General features: G+C 37.9%; 1 protein-coding gene across 4 annotated transcripts in view; it reads right to left on the bottom strand.

Moving 5' to 3' along the window:
- RERE (arginine-glutamic acid dipeptide repeats) overlaps positions 1–12,829 on the bottom strand; it is a 425,011-nt gene that overhangs the window by 175,666 nt on the left and 236,516 nt on the right. The gene's annotated exons all lie outside the window — the stretch shown is intronic.

Raw genomic sequence — 12,829 nt, 5'->3', positions numbered from 1 at the left:
CATCTCTGTCTGTCAAATAAATAAATAAAATCTTAAAAAAAAAAAAAAAGATAAATAGAGGAAAGAAACCGAGAGACAGAACATATCCATTTGACTAAGGTGTGAACTGGCTGCAGGCACCAGAATCAAGGTTGCAAGCTCATTTTCCAAACCCACGGCACCTCACTCCAAAAGAATGTTTCAGGAGATTGCATCAGCATCTAGATCCTGTAAGAGGATTTAAACCACCTTGTATCAGATGAATCAGGTGAAGCAAGCAGGTGGTTCTCTGGGAGTGAAGATGAATTTTACAGTGTTTACAACCGAGCTGTGCAAGTAACTGTTTACATATAAATCCCCAGAAAGATGATGCAACCAAAAGTGTACTGAAACCTATGCTTTAATGATCAGAAAGCATTTCTAAAAATCACTGTTTTTTTGATGATGTCTTATTTATTAAACTTCTGTCTTTAGGTTAATTATTTTTACAGTTTTTTTTTAAGATTTTATTTATTTATTTGACAGAGAGAGAAATCACAAGTAGGCAGAGAGGCAGGCGGGGGAGGGGGGGAGCAGGCTCCCCGCTGAGCAGAGAGCCCGATGCGGGACTCGATCCCAGGACTCTGGGATCTTGACCTGAGCCGAAGGCAGCGGCTTAACCCACTGAGCCACCCAGGTGCCCCTATTTTTTACAGTTTAATCTGGACAAAAGTCAGTCGATATTTTGGTAGGACCAAAAAGGTACATGAAAATGAAATCATCTTCCACCTACTAACTATGGAATCCAAGTTTATTAAGGCATTTTCTGTCTATCTAGGATTACACTGTGTAGAAACAATACAATTTTTGAGACAAGAGATTCCTTTATTTGAAGTGGAGAGACCAAAACTGAGCACAGGTGCCACCTGGGAAGACTCCTACTTCTTGGCCTCCCTTGTAAGATAGCAGGCAGGGTTGGCAGGTGGTGTCCACTTTCCTTGTCTTCTTAGAGTAAATAACAAGTTCATGTGATATACACGTGAGTAAGCTACACTTAAAGGGAAACTCTGTACACTGGAAGAGATATACCAAACTACAAGGCATTCCTGTCATTTCCCACATGTATACGTATATTATCGTGACAAATACTAAATGTCAGATTCAGGATTTAAAAGGTCTCAAGTGGGATGTCTGGGTGGCTCAGTCGGTTAAGCCCCTGCCTTCAGCTCAGGTCATGATCCCAGGGTCCTGGGATCGAGTCCCACATCAGGCTCCTTGATCAGCAGGGAGCCTGCTTCTCTGCCTCTGCCTGCCACTCTGCCTGATTGTGCGCACACGCGCTCTCTCTCTCTCTCTCTGACAAATAAATAAAATCTTTAAAAAAATAAATAAATAAAAATAAATAAAAGGTCTCAAGTTTGGGTTGACAGGATCAAGTTAGGAAGATGAAATTTCACAGATATATTGTGACTCTATAGTTAAATCACCAACATCTACTGTCCAAACCCAAAATAAATTCCTTACTAAAAGCCAGTATTCTTTCTAGTAGCTATGGTTTTATCAGATAAATTTATAATTCTTTCTAGTAGCTATGGTTTTATCAGATAAATTTATAAAAATTTTCTATCTGGCTCCAAATATTTCCCCCACAATGGAGGAAAAAACAGCTATTCACAGGCAGCACTTTAAGAAACTGCCAAATTGCCTTTAATCCATACTAAATGGAATTAAACAATCTGGTGAATTTCTTTTTTAAAAAGTCAAGCTGATATAAAATTTGACATCTTTCCAATACTTTGGTTGTTCTCTGTTGATGGTTGTGACGGCAGCAGTGATGCTACTCACTTCTTCTACATGACCTAGCCAGGAAAGTTGGAGAGCTCTATCACAAACCAACAGTGTCAGATGGCGTAGTGGTGAAAAGGAAGTCACAGGAAGAGGGGTTAAAACCTGGGTTTTTTATAGGTTTCCAAATTTCTCTGGAAGTTTCACAAATGAAACAAATGATCACTTTAATTTTTAAACAAAAATTACTAACATGATTAAAGGCACATCACACAGATTTTGTTATTAGAAACAGATGCTGAAATATCTTGAAAAGAGTTCACTGAGTCAACAAATGTTTTATAGAAGTGGTTCTCAAACTCATTAGACTACTCTCTTCAAAACTACTGAGGCATTCAAAGAACTTTTGTTTATGTGGACTATATCTTATCAATATTTACTATATTGGAAAATAAAAATTAAAAATTTTCAAGGTATTTTTTACTAAATCATTTAACAATAATAACCTAACTATATGTTAACATAAATAACTGTAAAAAAAAAATAACTAAAAATTGGGGCGCCTGGGTGGCTCATTCATTAAGTGTCTGCCTTTGGCTCAGGTCATAATTCCAGGGTCCTGGGATCGAGCCCCATGTTGGGCTCCCTACTCAGCAGGAAGCCTGCTTCTCCCTCTCCCATTCCCCCTGCTTGTGCTTCCTCTCTTGCTCACTCTGTCAAATAAATAAAATCTTTAAAAAAAAATTAAAAATAACAGGGACACCTGGGTGGTTCAGTGGTTTAAGCCTCTGCCTTCAGCGCAGGTCATGATCCCAGGGTCCTGGGATCGAGCCCCACATTGGGCTCTTTGCTCAGGGGAGCCTGCCTCCCCCTGCCTCTCTGCCTACTTGTGATCTCTGTCTGTCAAATAAATAAATAAATAATCTTTTTAAAAACATTAAAAATAACAAAATTTTAAAACAAAATTTAGGAAACAAGTAATACATACATTTCTCTTTTTTTTTTTTTTAAGATTTTTTTATTGTGGTCGCTGAGAAAATGTTGAGGAGTTTGGCAGGGAGAGCAGGAAGTACTGGAGGGTGGCTAGAAGAGGCTGCAGGTTAATAGCAGTAACTGGTCAGTGCTTTAAGAGGTTAATGGTAATGGCGTTCTGTAGGTAGGATTTTCCTTTTTTTAAAGATTTTATTACTTATTTATTTGACAGACAGAGATGACAAGTAGGCAGAGAGGCAGGCGGAGGGCGGGGGGGGGGGGGAGCAGGCTCCCTGCTGAGCAGAGAGCCCCACGCAGGGCTCGATCCCAGGACTCTGGGATCATGACCCAAGCCGAAGGCAGAGGCTTTACCCACTGAGCCACCTAGGAGCCCCAATACATACATTTTCTTATGTATGGCTTAAGATAACAGATTCTCATATCAGATAGTTACATTCAATCTACTGAAATATTACACATCATTTAGCCCTTATAAAACTCCACTCTACACTCCTAAAAGGAGAATGAAAAAGGCAAATGATATCTTCGCATAATTATGCAAACAGTCTCACCCTGCCTGCCCATGGAGTAAATCTGAGAAGAGGTGCTCTCTGGAATGAAATGAACAAGCTATAGAAAGTCCCAGATGCCCTCGTTTTTGATGCTAGTAGTTTATACCATGGAAGTAAGTAATCATGCTCCCCAAACAGAACCATGAATGGAGATTTGAAAGCACGCATTCATTTAGAAATAAGATACTTATTAAGAATAGATGATTAGGGGAGGGGGTGTGTGGTGCCTGGGTGGATCAGTGGGTTCAGAGTCTGCCTTCAGCTCAGTTCATAATCCCAGGGTCCTGGGATTGAGCCCCACATCAGGCTCCTTCCTCAGAGAGGAAGTCTGCTTCTCCCTCTACTCCTGCTTGTACTCTGTGTCAAACAAATCAAATCTAATTAAAATTTTTTTCAAAATAAAAAAAAATGAATAGAAGACTGGGGGTGCCTGGGTGACTCAGTAAGTTACATGGTTAAGCATCTGCCTTCAGTTCAGGTCATGATCCCAGAGTCCTGGGCTCAAGCCCCACATTGGGCTCCCTGCTCAGTGGGGAGTCTGCTTCTCCCTCTCCCTCTGTCCCCACCCCCTACTCACCGGCTTGTGCTCTCAAATAAATAAATAAATTCTTTAAAAAATAATAGAAGACTATTTATTATTTATGCAATCAGTCGTTCCAATAGTGAGCAGGAAGTTAAACTCTTGTTAAAGGGAATAAAATCTAGATAAGAAGGTTGTCATTTCAGTTTAAAGTAATTTTCTTCCTAAAATTTGAGCTCGGGGCACTTGGGTGGCTCAGCTGGTTAATCATCTGCCTTTGGCTCAGGTCATGATCCCAGGGTCCTGTTCAGCAGGGAACCTGCTTCTCCCTCTCCCCAGCCCCTCCACTCATGGTCTATCTCTAAAAAATAAGTAAAATCTTTAAAAAAGAAAAAAAAGTAAAATTTGAGCTCATTATATCAAGAATATTTAAAACTTGATTCAAACAAGAATGCATAAATCTACACTTTAAAAAAAACTGTACTTTAAAACAATGGTGAGCCTCTAAGAGTTGAAAGTGTGCAAGTATAAAATCGTGGCCCCAATAACTTCATGCAGCCATCCAAAATTCCAGGCAACTCTGTGACCATTTCAAAAGTGGTGCTGCTTCCTACCCCAGGAAAGTAGCACCATGAAACACTAAATTTTTAATAAAGAAAAATGAAGGACTTTCAGCTTACAGTACTATATCAAAAGCATCAGTTTTTGTAAAGATGGACATGCTTATTTTATGTGACTCCAGCAATATTCCTTTCTAGGTAATAACCTTTTAGTACCTTTGCTTTCTGAATTAAAGTGCAAAACTACAGAGCTGGTAATGCAGTAAAATACCTTTTAGCAACACAAAGATGTTTAGAATTAAGTATTTGTACTTTCAAAGAGCACTGATATAGGCTTAGAAATCACCATCGATGTATAAAGTCAGCCTGTATAATAACAGGAAAACAGTTACAGCTGGCAAACATTTCCAACTTGCAAATAAACAAATTCAAACAGTCTGGTTAAAAAAAAGAAAAAAATCAGTAGGAACCCGGAGAACTTGTTTTGCTAGTTCATTTGACGTGAACTTGTCTGTCTTGTCTTAAACATCTTATTCTTCTCTCCTTTTGATTTAAACCTAAACAAAGACTAACCTTTAATACCTGTTAGTCTATTTATAACTGTTCCATCTACAACCATTTTTCTAATACAAACATGCCTTGATAGTTTATCTCAGTCCACATGCCAGACAACAAAGGCCCACTGGTCTGTTGGAGAGGAGAAATGGAAAGCAGGAAATGAGAAGGGTTAGTTAATCCCCAGATAATCCATCAGTGTAGTCAAGTGTGAGCTGAGCTGAGGAAATGCTACTCCAAAAAAAAAAAAAAAAAACCAAAAAAAACCCACAACACACACAAAACACACGAGAGAAAAAAAAATCAAAGAACACATGACCCGAGAGCCACAGTTCATTTTAAAATAGTTTAATTTCGGTGAAAAAGATTCCCCATCACATTCAACCACTAACACAATATATATAAATGTTAGTTTCCTTTAATTAAGACATTTTTCTTTAAAATCCTCATCCTCTATCCTTTTTGAGGAACGAGTTTTAACTTCTGGGTTTTGTTTTACTGTTTGGGTTTGGTTCATCTTTTTTTTCTAAATCAGCTTTATTGAGGCATAATTTATACACAATAAAATTAACATATTTACAGTTTCAATTAGTTTTATAACCATCACCACCATCAAGATAGGGAATGTTTCCATTACCACAAAAAGACTACCTTCTTTTAGAAGTGATGAATCTGCGATGTTAAAAAAGCTTTGCACCAGTGAAAGCTATAAAAGAAACATCCTAATCTAAATTCCTTCCTCCATCTCAACTCAGACGGAAGTGAATACGAGAGAAACAACTCTGAGTTGGCTATGATGTTTTCCCCTAATTATTGTTGAAGACTACTACAAACAACAATCCCAAACTCTTTAAAATCAAATAATTTACTAGATAAAAGTTCTGGGCTGAGACATTATATGGTCTCCTAAAACTTCCAGAACATAGATAGCGGTTATAGTGATCATAGTTACAATAATAAAGGAAAATAATTTCAAATTAGTTTTATAGTATACTTTCCTCAAATCATGTAACCAATATTTAATGAGCTTCTATGAGACATTGCTTCTATCAGACATTGCTCAAGAGACCGACAACCATACACCCCTAAGCAAGTAATTTTTTATACGATACGTAGTCTTTTGGGGTATTATTTTCCCCTAAAACTAGCAGTCTTCCCAAAGGCACCTGAGGATGGCAGGAAAACATCTACTATATGACTTGACTGCTTCATATAGACAGAGAAGGGTCTAAATAACCTTGCCAAATCCATACACCAATTTCTCCATCCACACGAACACTAAAACCCAAGCGTATGTCTCTGTCTCTCAGCTAAAGCTGAGCTTTGTTCATAAGAACACCCAAAGGTTCTTCTATCTTCTTTATTATTTTTCTTTTGAAGACTTTATTATGAAACACTTCACAGGCAGTAGGTTTAAACATAATGTACTATGTATGAAACTTATTTTAAGGAATAAAACATTACTACCAAACCCGAAGAAGCTTCCTGTACCGTCCACTTAGACAAGGTTCTCTTGCTCCCCCTAGAGGGAACCACTACCTTGAATTTACTGTTGTTCATTCCTGTACACTCCTTTATGCTTCTACTTCATACACATACAGCACTAAAAACATAACAGAGTTTTTTAGTTTTTACACTTTCATAAATGACACTGTACTCTGACTTCTGCAATCTGTTTATTCAGCATTACACTTGCGTGAGTCACTGATTCCCTAGTTCACTCATTCTAAGTAAAACAGATTACCTCCATGCACAAGACCAGAATTTGCTCGTAAATTTTCCTGATAAATTGTGAACTCTTATTCATGTCTGTGCAAGTTTACCTAAGGCACAGGAAACTTTTTTGGTTGAAGTAAACAATACCCCAACATCGGGCTCAAACTCAGGACACCAAGACAAAGAGCTGCATGCTCTGCCAACTGACCCACGCAGGTACCCCTGAAACTCTTCAATTCAAATGACCTAAATTACTCTGAACGTTTGACGCCACAGCTAAATGTTCAAACTTATCAGTATAACGCTGTTCGTAATGTTCTTCTTCTTTTTTTTTTTAATATTTTATTTATTTATTTGACAGACAGAGATCACAAGTAGGCAGAGAGGCAGGCAGAGAGAGAGGAGGAAGCAGGCTCCCCGCTGAGCAGAGAGCCCGATGCGGGGCTCGATCCCAGGACTCTGGGATCATGACCTGAGCCGAAGGCAGAGGCTTTAACCCACTGAGCCACCCAGGCGCCCCCGTAATGTTCTTCTGATATCTTACTAATAATGCCTATAGGATCTGTAATATTATTCCATTTTTATTCTTTGTATTGGTAACTTGCTGTCTTTATTCTTCCTTTTCTTTATTATCTTTATAGGAATTTAAGTTTTATCAGTCATTTCAAAGGAACAACTTTTGAAATTGGTGATTATCTTCCCTCGTTTCCTTATTAATTCAGTAATTTGCATGCTTGTCTTCATTATTCCCTTTCTTTTTTTGGGTTTCATCTTAAGTTCTTTTTAAAATTTCTTAATACAGATACCTAGACTATTGATTTTATTCAACCTTTCTTACATTCCTATATATATTTAAAGCTAAAAACTTACCTGTGGGTTTAGCTTTAGCTATAACCTACAATTGTGATATGTCATAATTTCAATAATCGTTCAAGTAAAATATTTTCTAATTTTCACTGTGATTTCTTATTTAAGCCTTAAAAATGTATCACTATATTCTACACATTTGTGGATTTTCTAGGTAGTCATTTTGGTTTTGATTCTTAATTCCACTGTGGTCAGAGAATGTTTTCTATGACTGCAGTCCTCTGAAATATGTTAAGACCTGCTTTAAGATCTAACACAATCACTTCTGATTAATATCTCATATGGACTTGAGAAGAATGTGTATCCTTCAGTCACTGGGTATAGTGTTCTGTTTATTAGAATTAGCTCATATTTTTAAATTGTATTGCTCAATAGTCTATTTTCTTACTGATTTGTAATATACTTATTTGCTCAATTACTGAAGGAGATATGTTAAAATCTAATTGTCCAAATATTCATTAACAGTTTAAGATCAACTGCAGTATATCTATACAACGCAATATTACGCAATGAAAATAAACTACTGCCACACAAAAAAACATGGATGAATCTCATAACCAATATGCTGAGCCAAAGAAACTAGACACAGAAGTATCACAGCACATGAAGTTCAAAGGCAGGCAGGTCTAAACTATGATGGTAGAGCTCACAGCAGTGGTTATCATGAGGTAGTGTCTGGGAGAGGGCAGGAAGGTAGTTTCTGGAGTGCTAACAGCATTTCTTCCATTCCCTCCCTTTCTTTCTCTCTTTCTTTCTTTCAAGAGAAGGGAAAGGTGGGAAGAAGAAGAGAGAATTTCAAGCAAGCCCCATGCTTGCGTGGAGCCAGACACAGGATCTCACAACCCTGAGATCACGCCCTGAACCAAAAAGCAAGAGTCAAGACACTTAACCAACAGAGCTACCCAGGCACCCTGGCATTTTATTTCTTGATATGAGTACTAGTGAATAGAACTCTACACATATTATGAACACATACAATGTATAGTTAATTCCCTGAACTGTATGTACAATTATAACTTTTATTCTTTCACATATATATTAGCCTTAAATGAATTTTTTTAATTTTAAAAATTAAAATCAAATTCACAAAAACTAAAATGTACACACATTAATACATTTCAGGAAAGATACAAGAAATCGGTAACAATCGCTGCCTCTAAGGAGGAGAAGTCTGGAACAATTTATTATACCCGAAGGAAGGTGCTCAAAGAATGACAGGGACATGTGAAAGACACACAGAAACTATCCAGAAAAGGCTCCCACTGGCTGAATCTGAAACAATTTGAAAATCAAAATATAAAATGATAATAATGTATTATAACCCACTGAATAAAACAGGAAACCATACATCCAGGCTGATATAAATATAAATGAATAAACTGAACAATTACTGAGGATCAAGGTATTTTCATAGTCACAAAGCACCTTTTCACAAAATACCCACCAATTATAAAGGATAAAAAGTAACTTTAAAGCAAAGAAGCCTGGTAGACCCAACTTTAATCAAGTAATCAGAGTGAACACCAATAACGGAACAAATTGAATAATGCCTGCAACGAGATGCAATGAGCAGATCCTTCGTCTGAATCTAGTAACAAGGGAGCACCATACAAGCATGAATGGGGGAACATTCTACAAAACCACCTGCCTGTAAATTTTCAAAAGGTCAAGGTCATGAAAGTCAAGGAAACACTGAAGAACTGTTCCAAATTTTGCAAAGGACTACAGAAACATGACTACTAGATGCAACACAAAATGAACAACTACCTAAACAGGCATGGGGTTTCAGTAACAATGTACTGAGGCTGGTTTTGACAGCTGATTGTTGAACTGTTCCGTTATGTAAGAAAATATGTCCTTTGTAAGAAACACACGCTCAAGTGTCAGGGGTTCATGGAGCATAACTTGATGACATTCTCAAATGACTCAAGGAAAAAGAGATTTTTTAATATTGTACTTGCAACTTTTCTGTATGATTGGGATTGGTTAGATTAAAGACTAGGGAAATATTTAGTTCCAATTTAAAGGTACATCGTCACAAGCAGCAGTCACTGAAAACCATTCTAATCAATCAGATTCACAGCTGGGTGTGATGTGTAAGAATGAAACAATGAGAACTAACTGTACAGAATAATGCAGCCACTCTCAGTTATGAATTATTTTTCAGGAATTCAGTCTACGATAAAGATGGCACTGCAAAATAGGAGAGAAAGATAAACTGTTTGATAATTCTGTTGAGAGTGGTGGGATGTCATCTAGAAAAAAAATTAAGCTGCATCCATACCTTAGACTCTATGCCAAAATAAATTCCAAAATATTAGGACAAAGACTAAAATGTGAAAAATAAAACCGTAAGGAGAAAAATACAAATTAAAGTCACATCAAGAATATATGCTCAAACTGGCAAATATCTAAACTGGTAACACCCTGCTAGCCAGACTGTGAGGAGACAGACTCTCATGTACTTGCTACACAAATATAAACTGGCACAGCCCTTACGGAGGGCAACGGGGAAATACATATCAGAATTAAAATATCTTCCATCACCTGTTTCCCCAGAAATACTACTGATTGCAATCTAGTCTAAACATACATTTGCATATGCACAAAATAACAGGAACAAACAAGTTTATTTAACATAAGCAATGTCCATTAATCCTCAATAAGGGGACTAACTAAATTATGGAACACGCACACAAGGGAGAACCAAACAGATACACATGATTTTAAGGGAGCAGGGAATGGAGAACATTCTGTATACTGATATGAAAAGATCTCCAACATATATTCTTAAGGGCAAGCTACAGTATAGTGTGCATGATATGACAGCTGTTGTATTTGCTTATGTGTGCACAGAGGCTCCTGGGAAGAATACATATGGAATATAATAATAATGATTATCTGCATGGGGTGAAGTGTGAAGAATTTAGGCAAATAAAAGCCCTGGGACAGGAGGTAGACTCTTCAGTACACCTTTTAATACTTTCTGATTTCTGAATCATGTAAACATATTACCTAAGCAAATACAACTTTTTTTTAAGTCACAGATTATTTTGTTTATGTCACAGGCTTTTCTCTCTCCTCTCTCTCTCTCTCTCTCTCTGCCCACCCTGGCATGTTTCTGTGGCTCTCTTTTCCATGTCACTAGCTTTCCCTGGATGACAGGCGATGTCTAATTGAGTTAGAATACACACCAAACAAGCTGCTAGAAAACAAAATGAACAGGAACAAGCCTAGTAGTTAATTACAGCTGTTCATGCCAACAGTCACGTGCCCAATGGCTTACACTTAGATTCTAAGAATGTTAAGGCAAATAAATATAAAGCAGTCATACATGTTCTCAACTGCTTGTAGAAGAAAGTCACATACTCCTTCTGCCCTCCATGCATACCATACCATCCTTATGCAGGTCACACTGTTTGCTGAATTTAAAAAGACACAGGGTCTTTAAATATAAAATCCAAAGAGTCTCCAATTGAATATAAGATGTTTCACTCAGTGCTGGTTATAAAACCAGCCTTGAAATGAAGGAGAGAACCACTAACTCCTGCTCATCCTATAATAGACCGTCATGGCTGTATACACACTTAAACAGGGTAGACAGATGTCATTAATAAGATGTAACTGAAACCTCCCCTGAAAGAAAGCAATGACCACTATTTCTTATTGTAATATTTTTTGCCTATGTTTGCTATTTCCGCAAACTCCTCTTTGATTACAGATCATGTCTTTCCAAGAAGACTACTTGGCTACAAGCTGCTGACAAAGTATTGATGGCTGTCCTCCTTACACACAGCCTTATTAGCATTTCTATTGCTGCCGGGCACACGCTGGCATCATCAATCACACACACTCACTGTCCTGAACAATAACCAGTTACCTAACAACTACGGGTATTACAATGCTTTGAACTAATCTTTGAATATACACTCTGGTAATTAAATTCCATTCGAGTTTCTACCTTTAAACCAAAACGCAGCACACTGAAACAAGGTACCATCCACAGCGCCCTCGCATTTGCCATGAAATGTCACTTATATTACATAGTTCACATCCAATTACTGAACACAACCAGTGAGAGCATCTATCACTTACATTAAAACAAGCAGAACCCAGCAGTGGGGCTGTCGGAAGCCATCACATGGCTTAAATGGATTTCTCACCTTTCAAATATCAAGGGGTCCTCTTTCCCAGAACATCTCACTAAGGGGTTGGCCTTTTAACAAAGAGAGCTACCCAAGTTGAAAGAAACATTCAAAAGGCAGGACATGTTGCAAAGCCCAGCTCAGAGCTGGAGACATCTGCCCCTTGTGTTAAAATACAAAATAGTAAAAGATCTTTTATATGAAAAATAAATACACATAAAAAGGGAGCTTTTGTCAAGGCTACTAATAAAGCAGCAAAGTTATATTAATACCTACAGAGTCCTTGTTTTTGGCCAGTGTCCCACAGAAATCAGGGAGGCCTCCTGGCCAGAAGATCTATTAATTTCCCAGTTTTTAAGAACAAAGAAACCTTTCCTGAAAGTCTTTGCGTGGAGCCAAAGCTAAGCCAGCCACCAAGCAGCACAACGCCATGCTCCCCCCTGTGTTGCTCTGTTATTCACATAACGTCACCCAAGATTAGTGCAAGCTAAAGACCAGATCTGTGCAATTACGCATTCAAGCTCCTATCAGCAATGATGATCTCTAAAACAAGAATCAAGATAACTTCCCTAATCTTCTGAGGTCAGAAAAGCTTTTATTGTCAGAAGAAAACATTAGGAGCCGACTCCTGGCAATTAACACATAATATAGCCACCACTTACCTATTAACAATATTACCATATTCTGACATTTGGGGGAGGAAATCACTACAGAGGGAATTGCAGGAAATCATTTCCTAGCTCTACCAACGTTATGTCAGATAGGCTCAGAAGAGAAACTGTCAGAGTTCTAATTGGCAGTAAATAATTACTAGGACATAAAATGAAACAATGCCTGAGAAAATTTAATCTGATCATATGGAGGAAGAGACAGCGGAACCAACTGCCCAGGGAATTTAGACAGGCTACTGCCTCTTTGCATTTATACAGGAATCAATACGTGGTAACTACACCTTAAATCAGGCTCCAGAACAATGGTTCTTAACCTCTGCTGAGATGGTCTCTCTTCCCCAAAAAAAGGTGCATACAATGCAAGCTATTACATAAAATGTCTGAACGCCCAGAGGCCCCAGTGTAAGAGCCACTGTAACATTTGCTTACGTACTGTTTGTACCCCTATCGAGCACCCCAAGAGAACCCAAGATCCACAAGGGCAACAATATCATCAGTTTTGTTCCTT

This window comes from Mustela erminea, chromosome 10 (genome assembly GCF_009829155.1).
Source record: "Mustela erminea isolate mMusErm1 chromosome 10, mMusErm1.Pri, whole genome shotgun sequence".
Taxonomy (NCBI): domain Eukaryota; kingdom Metazoa; phylum Chordata; class Mammalia; order Carnivora; family Mustelidae; genus Mustela; species Mustela erminea.
Note: the sequence above shows the minus strand (reverse complement) of the source record. Positions and strands in the feature narration are given on the sequence as shown.